At 38.6% G+C, this 18,284-nt stretch overlaps 1 protein-coding gene across 9 annotated transcripts in view; it reads right to left on the reverse strand.

Moving 5' to 3' along the window:
- FAM135B (family with sequence similarity 135 member B) overlaps positions 1-18,284 on the reverse strand; it is a 362,884-nt gene that overhangs the window by 279,217 nt on the left and 65,383 nt on the right. The window contains exon 1 of one of the 9 annotated variants that reach the window (XM_054518868.2): positions 10,980-11,056. The exons of the other annotated variants lie outside the window; for them this stretch is intronic. The gene's annotated coding sequence lies outside the window, so the exon portion shown is untranslated. Of the gene's footprint in view, positions 1-10,979; positions 11,057-18,284 lie in introns of those variants that run through there. 9 annotated transcript variants of the gene reach the window in all.

Here is an 18,284-nt window from a genome sequence, read left to right on the forward strand (position 1 = left end):
AAGAAGAGAATAGTTTATCCTTACTTTTAAGTTTTCAAATAGACTTTTGAATTTAATGAGTAAGATTTTAATTTAATAACAAAGAATTTGAAGCTTCAAAACTCCAGGAATTTGGCCATGAATAGTAGCTTCAAGAGATTACTAACTGATTAATTTTTTTCCCCACTCCTCAACCTAAAAACTGGATAGAGTTTGATTGGACTAAGAGAATCTGAGACAGAGTCAAAGGGGAAGTGAAGATGGCTGTAGCACTTACCAGTCCCCCACTAAAAGGCTCCATGCATGTTCTCACCCCACCTTCAAACCTGGCTGAGTGTCCTAATTCTAAAGAAAAAAACATGAAATGACTTGGAGGAATCTCTGTGCAGAGATGATCTGTGTCCTCATCCCTCATTCGAATTTGGGCACACAGCAGGTCCCTGAGTTCTCCAAGCACGAAATGGTTTCCTATCAAAGGACCTTAAAGGGTCCAGGGATCCAGAAGTAGCAACTCTGGATAAGCAGTGAGAAGTTAATGACTGAGGATCCTATGGGAAGATGTAAAACTCAAAGGATGCTGGTGAGGAAGATAATGATCACAAGCTAAATACTCAATCCCCATGTTCAATTCTCAACTCCAATACTGTAGCTCTCTGGAAACCCAAGAACTTGGTTTCAGCCTCACAGAAAAGTGAGGAGAAATTCTTGATTTTGCTATTGTTGTTAATCTATGGCCTGGAGATTAGAATAAAAATGAGGTTCAACTACAAAAAACAGCTCCATTTTTGCAAATCTAAGTTGGTGGGCTATGTTACCATGAGTAAAGGGACTCACACAGCATCTGGCCCAGAGCAGGTGTCCTGTTATTAACAGCTCCCTTCCCACAATGTTGAACTGACCCTGACCTCACAACACTCTCATAGCTCCCAGTTTAGCTCTCGTGGTGACAATGACAAATGATTTAATCATAGAATCTTTGCCCAGTATGGAACTTTCCAGGCCAGCTCTCTCAATTTAGAGTTTGGAACCTGAGACCCAGGGATGGAGAGAGACACTACCAGACACAGCGAAGTAGCATCAGATATAGGAGGGAAGCCCAGGTCTCCTGAATTTATGTTACAACTCTTTCCATTTCCCATGAAGCTTCCCAAGGAAAAAAGCCAAGGATGACTTTGCAGGAGATCATCAATAATTTAATTGGTGGAAGACAGAAGGGCAAGAGGGAGTTAATTAGTGTGAAGAGCTAATCAAGACAATACGGCCCCAAGGGGAATCCTAATACTCTCCAGCATCTGAGAATGAATGACAGTGACACAGTAACAAGTTGCTCTAATCTTTCACATCCCCATAGGCCCACCTCCTGAAATATGTTTCACATGGTTATGTCTTTATCAAATATCTCCATTGGTTTCACGGTGTCTAGAAACTAAAATTCTACTTCTTTGGCATAGCAGTCAAAGCCCTCTCTGTTCTTCCCTCAATGCCCTTTGCTAGCCTCAATGTTCTCTGCAGCCTTTTGGACAACCTCCTCTCCCTTCTCTTGGAGCATTCATGCCTGGTCGTCAATTTTTTGCCCAGTCTGCAAGGCTCTCTTTCTTCATCCTCCGTCATGTATCAAAATTCAGCTCAGTTTGTAAGGCACAGTTTAGATGGCACTTTCCCTTGATCCCCCAGGACAAAATAAATCTTAATTCTCTGTACTTTTGTAGTACAAAACTAGGAGAATAGTAAAGCAGAGCAATAGAGAGGTTAAAGCACAAGAGCTTAAGTCAAACAGACCAGCCACTTGCTAGTTACATGATCCTTAGCAATTTCCCTAACCTCCCTGAACCTTTAATTTGCAAAATGAGATATTAATGTTGTCACCTTCTAAGGGCATGTGACTTACATAACACATAAGACCTGTTGCTTTGCACAATGTTTGGTACTTGTTTTATTTCATCCAGTCTAATACAGCTGGAGTAAAATATAATAATATGCATAATCATATTTTAATGCCTCACTTTTTATCTTGTGTTATCATCCTTTTAGTCTATCTTTTCCCCTTCTCTGTATAAGTTCCAGAAGGGTCAGATTTATGTCTTGCTCATTCACTCATTCAAAAATTAGTTATTGCGCACCAATGTATGTCAGATATTCTTCTAAGCACTGGAGATACTGAGCTGAAACCAAACAAACATGATTCCTATTCTCAAAGACTTTATTTTTGAGCAAGATGGCTGACTAGATGTGGACAGGAAGAGCTTCTCTTACCAAGATACCAAATCATCAAGAAGATTAGCACACTCAAAACAGATCTCCATAAAGAAGGCACTGAGAGTGAATGGAGGGACGGTGCAGATGCAAGGCTAAAAGGGGAAGAAGGTAGAAGCTCTGCATGCAGTTGCCAAGCACCAGGACTCATTCCTGGCCCAGACTGGGTCCTGGGGAAGAGGTGTGTGAAAGAGGCATGGAGTGGCCTAGTGTCACCATGGACCTCCAGAATCCTAGCTTCAGGAGATTCCACAACCCCGATGGTCATTTAAGCTGGCAGGAAACTGTCCAGAGAGATGGCAGAGACAGAACTCCAGCCTGCATGTAGCTTAGAGGATATGGCTTGGGAACAACTGTAGTGGAGCACAGTCATTGGTGCTGATCCTCCTAGGCTCACCATACCCCTCTAGTTGGCTTTTTTAGCCTTGATTGACTGACAGACCTGAACAGAGCAGGGCTATCTTGCCCATGGGAGGGGGCCAGTCTGATCTGACTGTCCTCATCTGCTGGCTTATCCCAGAGTCCCTGCCTGACTGCACCTAGTTGCAACACAGCCTCAGCTGCCCAGCCAAGGCACCTGCCAGTGGTCTCCACCATAGCTCTTTCACTAGCAGACCTGCCTAAAGCTGGAGGGCTTCCATAGGCAGGCCCTCACCACCAGCAACCCTCTCCCCATGCTGCTTTGTTGGTGTACACTCACCCCCAGCCTTCCCTTGCTGCTTTGCCAGTGCTCACTCACCCACAGTCTCCCCTGGCTGCTTCTCCAGTGTGCATGCATGTGCTAACCCTGCCACTGGCATGAATGTGTACATGGGACCAGCCACTGTCCCACCACTGCCCTGCTGAAGCACTCTTGCCAGCATTGCCCATGACAGTATTGTTACCAATGGACTGGGGACACCTTGGCTCCTCCAACACAGCAGGTGCTTAACCTCGAGAGGCCAGAGAGAAAAAATATGCAGGCCTGGTCCCAGACTACCACAGTTAGTGCACACAGCCCAAGAGTGCAGAGCTAAGCCTTGGACCCCTGAAATCAATGAGAAATGAAGCCAATTAACTAAGCCCAAACTATACCACAGTCAAAAGCATCAAAGAATCCCACCCAAAAGACAGTAATTTTAAACATTAAGGGAATATCAACCCATTCATATGAGAAAAAATAAGCATAAGAACTCTGGCGACACTAAAAGCCAGTCTTCTTACCTCCAAAGGAGTGCCCTAACTTCCCAGCAATGGTTCTTAACCATGCTGAAATGGCTAAAATGACAGACATCAAATTCAGAATCTGGATGATAATGATTATCATCAAGATTCAGGAGAAAGTTGAAACCCAATCCAAAGAATCTAAAAAATCCAATAAAATTTATATAAGAGCTGAAAGATGAAATGGCTATTTTAAGAAAGAACAAAAGTAATCTCCTAGAGCTGAAAAACTCACTATAAGAATTTCATAATATAATCAGAAGTATTAACAGCAGAATATACAAAGCTGATGAAAGAATCTCAGAGCTTGAATACTGGTTCTTCAAACCAACTCAGACAAAAGTAAAGTGAAAAGAATTTTTAAAAATAAACAAAACCTTGGGAAAATGAGGGATTATGTAAAGAGACCAAACCTATGACTCATTGGCATCGCAGAAAGAGAGGGAGCAAGCAACTTTGAAAACATATTTGAGGATATTGTCCATAAAAATTTCCCCAACCTCACTAGAGAGGTCAATACACAAATTCAGAAAATTCAGAAAACTGCAGTGAGATGCTATACAAGACGACCATTCAAAATTAGTTATAGACACATAGTCATCAGATTCTCCAAGGTCAACATGAAAAAAAAAAAGTAAAGGCAGCTAGAGAGAAGAGGTAGATAATGTAGAAAGGGATCTCCATCAGACTACCAGCAGAACTCTCAGCAAAAGCCTTACAAGACAGAAGAGATAGAAAGCATATATTCAGAATCTTTAAAGAAAAGAAATTCCAACCAAGAATTTTATATCTAGCAAAGCTAAGCTTCGTAAATAAAGGATAAATAAAATCCTTTTCAGACCAGCAAACACTAAGGGAACTTGTTAACAAATCTGTAACAAATTATCTTAGTGTTTGCTGATCTGAAAAAGATTTTCTTTTCACATCTGCCTTACTAGAAGTCCTTAAGGGAGTGCTAAACATAGAAAAAAAAACACTCACCAACCACAAAAAAAACGTACTTAAGCACATAGCGCACTGACACTATAACAACTATACGATAAAGTCTACATAATAACTAGCTAACATAAGAAAACAGAATTAAATCCTTACATATGAATATTAACCTTGAACATAAACAGGCTAAATGTCCCACTTAAAAGGCACAGAGCGGCAAGTTGGATAAAGAAGAAAGAAGACAAAACTGTATGCTGTCTTCAAGGGACCCATCTCACATGCAACGATGCCACAGATTCAAAGTAAAGAAATGGAGAAAGATCAAGCAAACAGAAAACAACAAAAAAGAGCAGAGGTTGCTATTCTTATTTCAGAGAAAACAGACTCTAAACCAACAACAATAAAAATGACAAAGAATGGTGTTACATAATGATAAAGGGTTCAACTCAACAAGAAGACTTAACTATACTAAATACATATGCACCCAACATTGGAGCACCAGACTCATAAAACAAGTTCTTAGAGACCTACAAACACAATTAAATAGCCACACAATAATAATAGGAATCTTTAACCCCCTACTGATAGTATTAGACAGATCATCAAGGCAGGAAACTAACAATGATATTCGGAACCCAAACTCAACACTTTACCAAAGTGACCTAACAGACATCTACAGAACACTCCACCCAACAATAACAGAATATACATTATTCTTATCAGCACATGACAACAACTCTAAGATCAACCACACATTTGGCCATAAGGCAATTCTCAACAAATTTTTAAAAATAAAATCATGTCCATGTTCTCAGACCACAGCACAATTAAAAATAATAATATCAAGAAGATATGTCAAAACCATGCAATTACATGGAAATCCAACAATTTGCTCTTGAGTAACTTTTGGGTAAAGAATGAAATTGAGACAGAAATCAATGTTTTGGAACTAATGAAAACAAAGATACAACACACCAGAATCTCTGAGATACAGCTAAAGCAGTGTTAGAAAGTTAATAGTGCTAAACACCTACATCAACAAGTTATAGAAAGGTCTCAGATTAACAACCCAACATCACACCTAGAGGAACCAGAAAAACAAGAGCAAATGAACTCCAAAGCTAGCAAAAGAAAAGAAACAACCATAATTGAGATTCAGTGAATGAAATCAAGATACAAAAATATATACAAAAGATCAACAAAACCAAAAGCTAGTTCTTTGAAAAAATAAGTAATATTGATAGACCTCTAACTGGAATAATAAAGAAAAAAGGGAGAAGATACACATAATTAGAAATGGCAAAGGTGACACTACCACTGACTCAACAGGAATACAGAAAAAAAAAAAACCACTCAGAGACTATTACAAACACCTCTATGCATGCAAACTAGAAAACCTACAAGAAATTGATAAAATTCCTGGAAACATAAAATTTCCCAAAACTGAACCAGGAAGAAATTGAATACCTCAAGAGACTAATAATGCATTCCAAAATTGAATCAATAATAAAAAATCTATCAATCATAAAAAGCCCTGGATCAGAGAGATTCACAGTCAAAATCTACCAGATATAGACAGTAAAGGTGATACCAAAACTACTGAAATATTTTCAAAACATCAAGGAGTAGGAACTCCTCTCTAACTCATTCTATGAGGCCAGCATCATTCTATTAATAACACCAAAACTGGGCAGAGACACATCAAAAAAAGAAAACAGTTCACTATCTTGATGAACATAGATGTAAAAATCCTACCAAATCTAATCCACCAGCAAATCAAAAAGCTAACCCACCAAGATCAGGAGGCTTTTTTTCCTAGGATGCCAAGTTGTTTCAACATACACAAACCAATAAATGAGATTCATCACATAAACAGAACTAAAAACAAAAAACACATGATCATCTCAATAGGCACAGAAAAGGCTTTCAATGAAATTCAGCATCCCTTTATATTAAAAGCCCTAAACAAACTAGGAATTAAAGGAGCATACCTCAAAATAACAAGAGATGTCTACGGCAAACCAACAAGCCAACATAATTCTGAATGGGCAAAAGCTGGAAGCACTCCCCTTGAGCACTGGAACCACACAAGGCTGCCAAATCTCACCACAACTATTTAACGTAGTGCTCAAAGTACTAGCCAGAGCAATAAGGCAAGAGAAAGAAATAAAAGACATCCAGGCCGGGTGCAATGGCTCACGCCTGTAATCCCAGCACTTCGGGAGGCTGAGGCAGACGGATCATGAGGTCAGGAGATTGAGACCATCCTGGCTAACACAGTGAAACCCTGTCTCACTAAAAATACAAAAAAATTAGCCAGGCATGGTGGCGGGCACCTGTAGTCCCAGCTACTCAGGAGGCTGAGGCAGGAGAACGGCATGAACTGCGGAGGCAGAGCTTGCAGTGAGCCGAGATTGCCCCACTGCATTCCAGCCTGGGCGACAGAGCGAGACTCTGTCAAAAAAAAAAAAAAAAAAAAAAGACATCCAAATAGGGAAAAGGTAAGTCAAACTATCTGTTTTCACAGATGATATGGTTTTACACCTATAAAACCCCATAGTCTCTGTATAGAAGTTCTTAGAACTGATAAATAATTTCAGTATGGTTTCAAGATACAAACGTCAGTGTACAAAATCAGCATTTCTATACATCATTAATGTCTAAGCTGAGAACCAAATAAAAAATGCAATCCCATTCACAATAGTCACAAATATAATAAAACACCTAAGAATACAGCTAACCAGGGATGTGAAAGAACTCTACAACAAGAATTACAAAACACTGCTGAAAAAAGTCAGAAATGACACAAATAGAAAAACATTCTATGTTCATGGATAGGAAGAATAAACATTGTTAAAATGTCCATACTGTCCAAAGAAATTTACAGATTCAATGCTATTTTTATCAAACTACCAATATCATTTTCATAGAATTAGAAAAAACTACTCCAAAATTCATATGAAACTGAAAGAGCCTGAATAGCCAAAGCAATACTAAGCAAAAAGAAAAAAGCTAGAGGCGTTACATTACCCAATTGCAAACTACACTACAAGGCTACAGAAACCAAAACAGCATGGTATGTGTACAAAAACAAACACATAGACCAATGGAACAGAACAGGTTAGAGAACTCAGAAATAAAGCCACACAACTACAAAGTCAACAATAACAAGCAATGGAAAAGGACTCCCTATTCAATAAATTGTGCTGGGATAACTGGCTAGCCATAAGCAGAAGATTAAAACTGGACTCCCCCTTTCACCATACACAAAAAAACCAACACAAAATGGATTAAAGACTTAAACATAAAACCTGAAATCATAAAAACCCTAGAAGAAAACCTAGGAAATACCATTCTGGACATACACCTTCACAAAGATTTTATGAGGATGACTCTAAAAGCAATTATAACAAAAACTAAAATAGGCAAGTAGGACCTCACTAAACTAAAAAGCTACTGCACAGCAAAGGAAATTATTAACAGATTAAACAGAAAACCTACAGAATTGGAGAGAATATTTGCAAACTATTTGTCTAACAAGGGTCTAATATCTAGAATCTATAATAAACTTTAACCAACAAGCAAAAGACAAATAACCCCATTTTTAAAAAGCCAAAGGACATGAACAGACACTTCTCAAAATAAGACATACCTGCAGCCAACTAGCATATGAAAAAATGCTCAACGTCACTAACCACTAGAGAAATTCAAATCAAAACTACAATATCATCTCATACCAGTCAGAATGGCTACAATTAAGAAGTCAAAAAATAACAGAAAAAGGAATGTTTATACACTGCTGATGGTAATATAAGTTAGTTCAGCCACTGTAGAAAGCAGTTTGGGTTACAGATTTCTGAAAACAAAAACAAAAACAAAAACAAAAAGCTATCATTCAACCCAGCAATTGTATTATTGGGTGCATATCCAATTGAATATAAATTGTTGTACCGTAAAGACACATATACTCATATGTTCACTGCAGCACTTTTCGTAATAGCAAAAAGACATGTAATTTATATACATATCCATTAACAGTGGGCTGAATAAAGAAAATGTGGTCAATATACACCATGGAATATGATGCAATCATAAAAGAGAAAGAAATCATGTTCTTTGCCGCCAACATGGATGCAGCTGGAGGCCATTATCCTAAGCAAATTAACACAAGAACAGAAAACCACAGACCACATGTTCTTACTTATAAGTGGGAGTTAAACACTGAGTGCACATGTACACTAATAGGGAAATAACAGACACAAGGGCTTACATGAGGGTAGAGAGTGGGAGGGGGGTGAGGATTGAAAATCTACCTTTTGAGTACTATGCTCAGTATCTGAGTGATGAAATAATTTGTAAACCAAACCCAGACAAGGGGCAACTTACCTATGTAAAAAATCTGTACTTGTACCCTTTGAACCTAAAATAAAAGTTAGAGGAAAAAAGGCTTTGCTTTCTACTTAGGGAGATATCGGGGAAAATTCAGCAAGATATCGGGTGAAATTCACCCCCGATATTTCACATAGTTTCTTTTCTATTTTCCCTAAGCATCAGCCAGATTGAGAAATAAAGGGACAGAGTACAAAAGAGAGGAATTTTAAAGCCGGGTGTCTGGGGAAGACATCACATGTCAGTAGGTTCCGTGATGGTCCACAAGCTGCAAAACCAGCAAGTTTTTATTAGTGATTTTCAAAGGGGAGGGAGTGTACGAATAGGGTGTGGGTCACAGAGATCTCGTGCTTCACAAGGTAATAGAATATCACAAGGCAAATGGAGGCAGGGCGAGATCACAGGACCATAGGACCAGGGCAAAATTAAAATTGCTAATGAAGTTTCGGGCACACATTGTCATTGATAACATCTTATCAGGAGACAGGGTTTGAGAGCAGACAACCTATCTGACCAAAATTTATTAGGCGGGAATTTTCTCATCCTAATAAACCTGGGAGCACTATGGGAGACTGGGGCTTATTTCATCCCTATAGCTCGGCCATAAAAGACGGCTGCACCTAAGGAGGCCATTTTGGAGGCCCACCCTCAGGGATGCATTCTCTTTCTCAGGGATGTTCCTTGCTGAGAAAAAGAATTCAGCAATATTTCTCCCATTTGCTTATGAAAGAAGAGAAATATGGCTCTGTTCCACCCGGCTCACCGGCAGTCAGAGTTTAAGGTTATCTCTCTTGTTCCCTGAACATTGCTGTTATCCTGTTCTTTTGTCAAGGTGCCCAGATTTCATATTGTTCAAACACACATGCCCTACAAACAATTTGTGCAGTTAACGCAATCATCACAGGGTCCTGAGGTGACATACATCCTCCTCAGCTTACGCGATGACAGGATTAGGATATTAAAGTAAAGACAGGCATAGGAAATCACAACGGTATTGATTGGGGAAGTGATAAGTGTCCATGAAATCTTCACAATTTATGTTCAGAGATTGCAGTAAAGAGAGGCGTAAGAAATTATAAAAGTATTAATTTGGGGAACTAATAAATGTCCATGAAATCTTCACAATTTATGTTCTTCTGCCATGGCTTCAGCCGGTCCCTCCTTTCGGGGTCCCTGACTTCCTGCAACAGGGAGAAAGACATGTAGATGTGTATATCTTCAATACCTTCTTAGATTCTAGCACAAAGATCTGCACAAATGGGTATCTACTTTAAAATTTACCCTTGACGAAGTAGTTTCTTAGTGCTAAATGTCAGACTAAGCAATTTCTATGCATTATCTCAATAAATATTTACAACTTCCCAGTGCTCTCCCTATTTCAACACTAGAAAATTATGGCTCTGTCAGGTTATGTGGTTTGTTCAAGGATCCACAATTAGGAAGCAATGACACTAGAATTCAAATTCAGATATGCCTTACCCCAAAACTCTTATCCATTCCACTAGATTTTAGTGCCTCTACTTATTGGATACTTAGTCATTGTCTCAATAAATAAACTGATGGGTAGAATAATATTACGAGGAGCAGGGAAAACTTTCAGGATTCCATTTTTGTCTTTGCTTTCTAAAATTACAAACGATGACATTTTTTGAACCATCCATCATATTGAATTTTATGAATATTATTCATTCCTCAGGTTGCTATTCAAACTACATTACAATGCATTGCTACCATTTAACCTTTGTAAGGCTCAATGAGCCAGCCAACTCCATTGATTATCTGTCACTTCAGAATATGTCTGTCACAAATTCATCCCAAAGCCATGTTGGGCCAACCACATAGTCATCCTTATCTTTGACTTAATTTCACCATTCATAATAAGAGCTACCATAATGTATACAAGCATTATATATTTTAAAAGTAATAATAATAAGGGCTGGCATTGAGTGGGTGTTCACTTGTTGCCATGAACTCTCCTGAGTATTTTATACACATGGATACATTTGATCCTTACAGCAGCCTTTGATGTGGGTAAGATTGCTCAGTATCACAGATGGAAAAGACTCAGGGAACTAGCAATCTGACCAAAGTTCAAACAGAGCAAATAAGAAGCAGGACCAGATCTCAAAGAGCATAGCTTTCAGGCCACAAGCATTTGCTTGGAAACATCATGTGTAGTTGGTGAAAAGGTAAATATTATTCTGAGTAAGGCTTCTCACCAATAAGATGCGGTTGTGAAGGGAGTGGGGACAGAACCTCCTTATGTGTTCATAAAACTGTCCAGAGAGAAAGCACCTCTGGCTCTTGAAGGTGTGGTCTCTATAGTGGCCATTCCAGAATCCTATTGTTCAGAGCAGCTCCACTCATTGGCTTAAATGAACATTCCATTTGGAATGATTCTAGTGTAAGGGAGAAGAAAGAGTGTGCTAAGCCTTATTCACCCTCTTCAGAGTAGAATGAATACAGACAGGCTTGGCTTTTCATCCTGGCTTCAACTCTTACTCAGTGTAGATATTTGCTTTCTCCTGAACTTTGGTCAAACAATTGTTGGTCAGGTACTGTCCTAGGTGCTGAAGTCACATAAAAGAATGAGGCTCGATTTACACTAGCAAAAAGTTCACAGGAACTGGAGAATATAAATATACTATGGGGTCGGTCATGGAGGCTCATGCCTGTAATCTCAGCACTTTGGGAGGCCGAGGCAGGCAGGTCACCTGAAGTCAGGAGTTCGAGACCAGCCAGGCCAACATATATATACACACACACACACACACACACACATATATATACACACACACACATATATATGTTTTTATGTATGTTTTATATATATACACATTATATATGTGTGTGTGTGTGTGTGTATATATATATAATGCTAAGCACAACCAGAAAAAAATCTAAGTAAGCCTCAAGTTGTACATCAAAATATTGTACCAAGGAAGACCACATCAAACTTCATCTGCAATCTGGTAAGCACAAATTAACATCATAATATGGCACTTCATACTGACCAGAATGGCTAAAATAAAAAAGCAGAGATTACCAAGTGTGGATGTGGATGTGAAATGACTGAAATTTTTGTATATTGCTGGAAAAGTGTAAATTGGTATGGCTACTTTGGAAAACTATTTAGCAGTATCTACTAAAACTAAGCATGCATGTACCTCATTATACAACTGTGCCATTCTTAGTAATATACTCAACTATATATAATATGTATAATATATATGTATAATATATGTATACATATATAATGTGTATATATATACATTAAAAGACATGTATGAGAATGCTATTATCATTTTTGTAATAATCTAATGCTATAATTTATACAAATCTCATTAGAATGGGTAATTGAATTGTGGTATCGTCATACTTTAAAACACTTCATGGCAAAGAGAATAAAATACTATTCTATTAAGACAGGATTAAGATACTATTATTCTATTAAGAATCTATTAAGAGTAGACCTAAACATATATTCCTTGACCTATGAGACACGAATTATGATATCTACCTTTTAAAATATTTAAAAATCTCTTACATGGCACTGAATTTGAGATATGGCTTTTAACTTGGTTTCTCCAAAAATTCCTATTTTCTTATCCTGAAATGAAAACTATCTTCCCAAGATGCAAATGAAGTTTTCTGAACCTCGACTTATGAGACAAGAATTATGATATAATAGAATAAAATACTATTCTATATGGCAATTTGGATTAATTGCATAATAATGTTTGAGCAAAAGAAGCCAAACAGAAAAACTATATACTGTCTGATCCTGTCTGTATAAACCTGTTCAAAAATAGTCAAAACTAACCTATGGTGTATAACTCAGGATTGTAAATACCTTTGGTAGCAGGCAAGAGGGAGTGATTATGTGTAGACAGGAACAAAAGGGAGTTTTGGGGGTGTAGGTGATATTCTGTTTCTTGATCTGGGTGCTAGTTAAACTGAATCTTTGAGTTGGAAGAAATTCATCAAGATTTTATATATATATATATATAATATTTACGCATTCTACAAATATATATATGCATTCTACAAATGTATATTTTAATAAAATACTTAAAAGTTTGTTACATGACACTGAATTTTGAGACAAGGCTTTTAAATTGATTTCTCCAAAATTTCTCATTTTTTATCCTGAAACAAAAACTATCATTCAAAAATATAAGTTAAGTTTTCTGAACCTTGACCGATGAGACAATAATTATGATATCTACTTTCACTAAGTGAAAGTGAGAATTAAATTTGCAAACTTAACACTGCAACAACTTGCCAGCATAATAAATACTTGTAATGGGTGAGTGAGTGAGTAAACGTGTCCTGTAAATGCTATTACATTAAGGTTAGGCCACTACATTGTTTACAAAACCATGTAGCGGCACTTATTAAGAGTAGATCTAAACACATTACATAACATAGCTATGCCAATTGAGCCCTAAATGTACAATAGATTGTACATTGTTGTTGAAATCGATGTAACATCATTCCCTGATCATTTTCCATATTTTAATTTATATTGCCGGTACTTCATTGATACATCTTTTATTCTTGCCATAACAAACTTCCTACTCATCCCAAACATGCCCCATGGATTTCTCCACCTGGTCTCAAGCCAGATGGTTCCATCTTCTCAGAATTCTCACCCACCAACCTGTGCAAAGCGTACCTATTTCTTCAAAGTCCTCTCACTCTTTTTAACTCCCATGATACTTTGCCTACTTCTCCAATAGCAATAACAGCACCACGATCATAATAGCCTTCCATTAGTTGGGTGTCAAACTTTGGGCTAAATGTTTTATGTTAATTTATAATCTAATCATCCCCTGAAATAGTATTGATAGTCTGTTGATATTTAAACAGAAAAAAATAAAATAACAGTAACTATGGGAATTGGGCATTGTCCTCCCATTTTTTAAATAAGAAAATGAAGTCTCCCATTGATTAAGTAATACATAGATCTATCCCACACAATTAGGGCCTAGAGGACTTGGGACTCAAAACCACAGCTAGTACAGTCCAACACCCAAACTGCCTTAGCTAGTAATTGACTACTGAAATTATGAACTTTCAGAATGATAGATCCAGACATCAGGCTGTCTCTGCTTGCAACATAATTGTGATTTCTCTGTTTACAGCTGGGGTACTAAGACAGAGATTTATTTCAGTGCCTAGGCCATTGTCTCATTGTCTCATATCTTGTGTAACACAGGAATCATAAAATTGGAGTCATGATTCTGGAAAGTGTCAACTGCAGCTGCCAAATAATCTACCTGCATTACTTCACCTGATGCTAAGAGAACAAAGGGTATTCTCCTCAATTTGCAGGTGTGTTAACGGTAGCACAGACAGGTCAAGCAATGCCCTCAAGTTTACAGAGCTAATGTTGGCAGGAAGCAAACTTAGAACCCACTGATTCTTGATACTTTTATGCCAGGCTCCCTCCACCACAAAAGCTACCTCCTTAAAGATCCACGTGTTCATGAGTCTTAGTAGGGATCCCTGCCCATTCATAACAAAGGGCTAATGAGGTCCCACTTTCCTTTTAAACTGCCCATTATTTTTAGACTTGCTTTTGTTTCTGCTGTTTTGGATGCAGGCTTCTATTTATACCTCGAAATTTAATTTGAATATCTCATTCTCTGGGGAGTCTTATCAGATCATTTACACCTCTATTTCATTCCACAAACTGCCCCCAAGGGCCTACTATGTAGGAGGCAGTGGCCAACGTACTGGGGATTCAATGGTGAATAAAAAGTCATACTCCCTGTTCTTCAGAGCTTACCTTTTTTAGTGGGGAGATGGGGAGGGCTCAATGCATCACTCTGAAATGCAATTTCCAATTGTGGTAAATGCTATGAACAAAAAGTATGGGTATCTTTAAAAGAGTATATCAGGGCATTGGATCTAGTTGACGAGGTCTGGGAAGGTTTCCTATTCCTTAGGTAGAATTAAGAAACCTGGCACTATTTGTACCTCTGCATTTACCCTCACTTCACTGTAATTTATTTGCCCATAGGCTATAAGTAACACAAGTACAGGACCATGTCCTATTCACACCTTGAGCCCATGTCCTAGAAAACTTGCATGGTATATTATAGGTGGTTAATAGCTCTCCCTTGAATTGGCTTTTATTATCATCACCATTATTGCTGCTATCCTTGTGGCTACCACCATTGTTGGAGAAAAAATGTGGGACGTGTCTGAATCCAAGCCCCATGTGACGAACTCTACTTTAACTGCACCTTCTTGGCACGTAAAGGAAGCAAACAACAATTTGTTGATGACAAAAGAAATGAGAAAGCTGACTGACTCCTACTGCTTCTCTGAAATGCTAATTTGCTTTCAGAGCCTCTTCTCTGGTTCCTTTGTGGCAATTTTACAAGCTTGTAGCAAGGACAGCTTTCTGTTAATGACTACTTGCAAATCCAATATGATGACTGTGTTTTGTCTTAAGCTGGGTTAAAACACTAGCTTACAAATAGAACAGCAGAGGCAGAGATGTTGGCAGCCAGTCCAGAGCAGAGATCAAAGGCACTATCCTGACAACAGATATTTGCTCTTAGGTACTTTAAAAATTAGAACTATGTTTTTTTAACATCCAGAAAGCCCTTTTCAGAAACACTCTCCAACTACCATACTGGAGAAAGAAACTGACCGATGCCTGAGAAGATAAATTCTAGGTCATACAGTCATACAGCAAGATAGGGTGAAAATGGGTTTTAGGCCGTATCTTTGTTGGTTTTGTTTTATGCAAAACTCTTTCTACTATGCCGAGTTTCTTTAATAGCATGCCAGAAGTATGAAATTTCAGCCAAGGCAGCACTTTCTAGAGAAGAAGGGCTACAGTGATTGCAAATTTAGTGTAAATTTTTCCCATGGTATTCCATTCCTTCACCACCTTCCCAGTTCTGTCTTCTCCTGACCCTTCAGGAAGCTTACTCTGCAACAAACGGCTGCTGCTTCATAAACACCTCACTGTGCTCATGCTGTTCCCACTTCCATCTGTATTGATAACAATAGTCACTACTGATCACCTGTTATGTGCCACACACCCAGTAAGATGCTTGGTATATGCTTCTTCCGAAGCTCAGAAGAACACTCCAAGGACAATTAGTATGTATTTTTAATATACACGCATAAAATCACCCTGAAACTCAGTGGCTTAAATTAATAATGATTTGTTTGCTCTCAATTCTATGGATCAGGAATTTAAGCAGAACTCAGATGGGCACCTCCACATCCAGCTTGGGAGCTCTCAGCTGGGGCTGGGATGTGCTTCACTCAACATAACCTCTCTCTCCAGCTGGGCAGGTTCTGGCCTCCAAGAGGATACATTCCACAAGGTGATGGTAGAAGTTGTGAATCTCATAAGGCTCAAACTTGGAAGGAAAACAGGATCACTTCTTCCACATTCTATTTTTTAAGCCAGGTGGCAGAATTGGCCTGGGTTCGAGGACAGGGGTAAAAAGACCCTGCCTCCCAGCGGGGCTGTGATAAAGTCAACTTGTAAAAGAGCAATTGGGATAAGACAGGAAATATTATTACAGGCATCTTTGGGAATAAAATCTACCAGAATATAATAATTAGGAAACTGTTCTTTGGAGTCAAACATTTCAGCTCAGCCATCAGCTGTGTGTTCATGGATAGGTTATTTCACCTCTGAGCCTCAGTTTCCTTATCCCTAAAATGGGAATACCACCACGAAATTTCCCAAGGGAATAAATAATGTATAAAATGGGCTTAATGTCATGCCCACACAGAGTAAGCCTCTATACACAGTTGCTATTAATATAATTAATTATCTAAGGATACTTTTAAGAGTGAAAGCCTTATGAAATTTACATAGAGACAACAGGTATACACCAGAATTTATGTTCACCTCCAGCTAACATTATCATTAACCACTGAAAATGGGGAAAATCAAACTAAAACTGAAACTGAAAGAGATTAATTAGCTTACACACATTCATTAACTCACTCACACTTACACACTAATGAAACTTCTCTTATGTGCCAGGAAAGAGAAAACATGCCCCTGCCTTCTTGGGACTTGTATTCCAGTGACAGACAGACTGAACTACCAAACAAGTAAATAATTTCTCATCATATGCCTCTTAATTAAATGAATCAGGTTAAAGAAAGAGAGAATACATTAGTGGACATGGTTTCACCTGAAAGAATGAGCTAATGCTGATTCAAATGGCTTAAACCAGGGGTCCACAAACTAGCCCACAGGCCTAGCCTGACACCTGCTTTTGTAAATAAAGTTTTATTGGAACACAACCACACCCATTTATTTCATATACTTTATGGCTGCTTTCATGTGACAATTGCATCTTCAAGTACTTCCAACAGATCGCATGGCCTGCAAAGCTTAAAATATTTCCTATCCAGCCTTTAACAGAAAACTTTTTCCTATCCCTGTTTTAAACAATAGAGAAATGTATTATCCCCCATAACTGAAGATTTTGAGGAAGACAATATCATGTCCTGAATCACTGCTGTCATGTGTGACTCAGGATCCTCGCATCTTTCCATGCCGTGGCCTTCAGGCTACAGCTTCATGCAAGGCTGGGTCCCTTTAGGTTTGCAAGATGGAATACAGATACTCCAGACTCAGATTGACAGACAGTCGAGAAGAGAGCATCCTCCAGAGGAAAGGCCACTCCTAAGAATGCCTCTCTTGGGAGGAAAACAAAATCATTCCCAGAGGCACCCAAACATAACCAACAATACCAGACTTTATCGGCCAGAAGTGTGTCATGTGTCCTCCCCTAAACCAGCCACTGGGCAGGGAAGGAGACCAGCACAATTGGCTAATACCCATCAGAACGATCCCTGGGGATGGGTATAGGCTCCTTCTTCCCTAAATTGTGTTGAGGAGGGATACATGTATAAACAAAGTTGGCACAAAAGAGGAGAGACTAGTGGACCCCAACAGTGTCTGATATGAAAGTGATTGTAGTCAGCATAAAGGTAAAATGTTCCTTTACAAAACATGTTCAGAGAAAGAATCTCACAGGATATGATGCCTGAATGTAGCCCTGAATGATAAGAATGAACAGGCCTTAGGTTCTGTGAAAGAGCTTCCCAGATAGAGGGACTTGCTGGTAAGGAGCAAGAGTGGTATTCAAATTCCTACACTTTGGATCCAAAGCTTGCATGGTCTCCACTACTCCAAGCTGTCTGCTGAAACTGCACCTGTTCCCAAACAACAGTCTCTAATATCATGGTCTTCTGCGCAGTCTTTGACCATGTCCTCCAAACCAGGCGTGTCATCTTACCCATCTTGGTACTTTTCTCCTTCTGTTTGATATATACAGAGTTATACAGGTTATTTTGCCCTAAGCAGGTTATCCACATCCCTAAAACAGGGATAGCATCAGTAGCATCAGGTACTTCTCATCTAATCATCACTAACGGAAGATAAGAGGGCAAAATCTAACTGGTAGATATTTTGCTCTTTCATCTTCTATTAGCATAGGAACTCCTTAAGGTCAATGACCATAGCT

The sequence above is a fragment of the Pongo abelii genome, chromosome 7 (genome assembly GCF_028885655.2).
Source record: "Pongo abelii isolate AG06213 chromosome 7, NHGRI_mPonAbe1-v2.0_pri, whole genome shotgun sequence".
NCBI classification, from domain to species: domain Eukaryota; kingdom Metazoa; phylum Chordata; class Mammalia; order Primates; family Hominidae; genus Pongo; species Pongo abelii.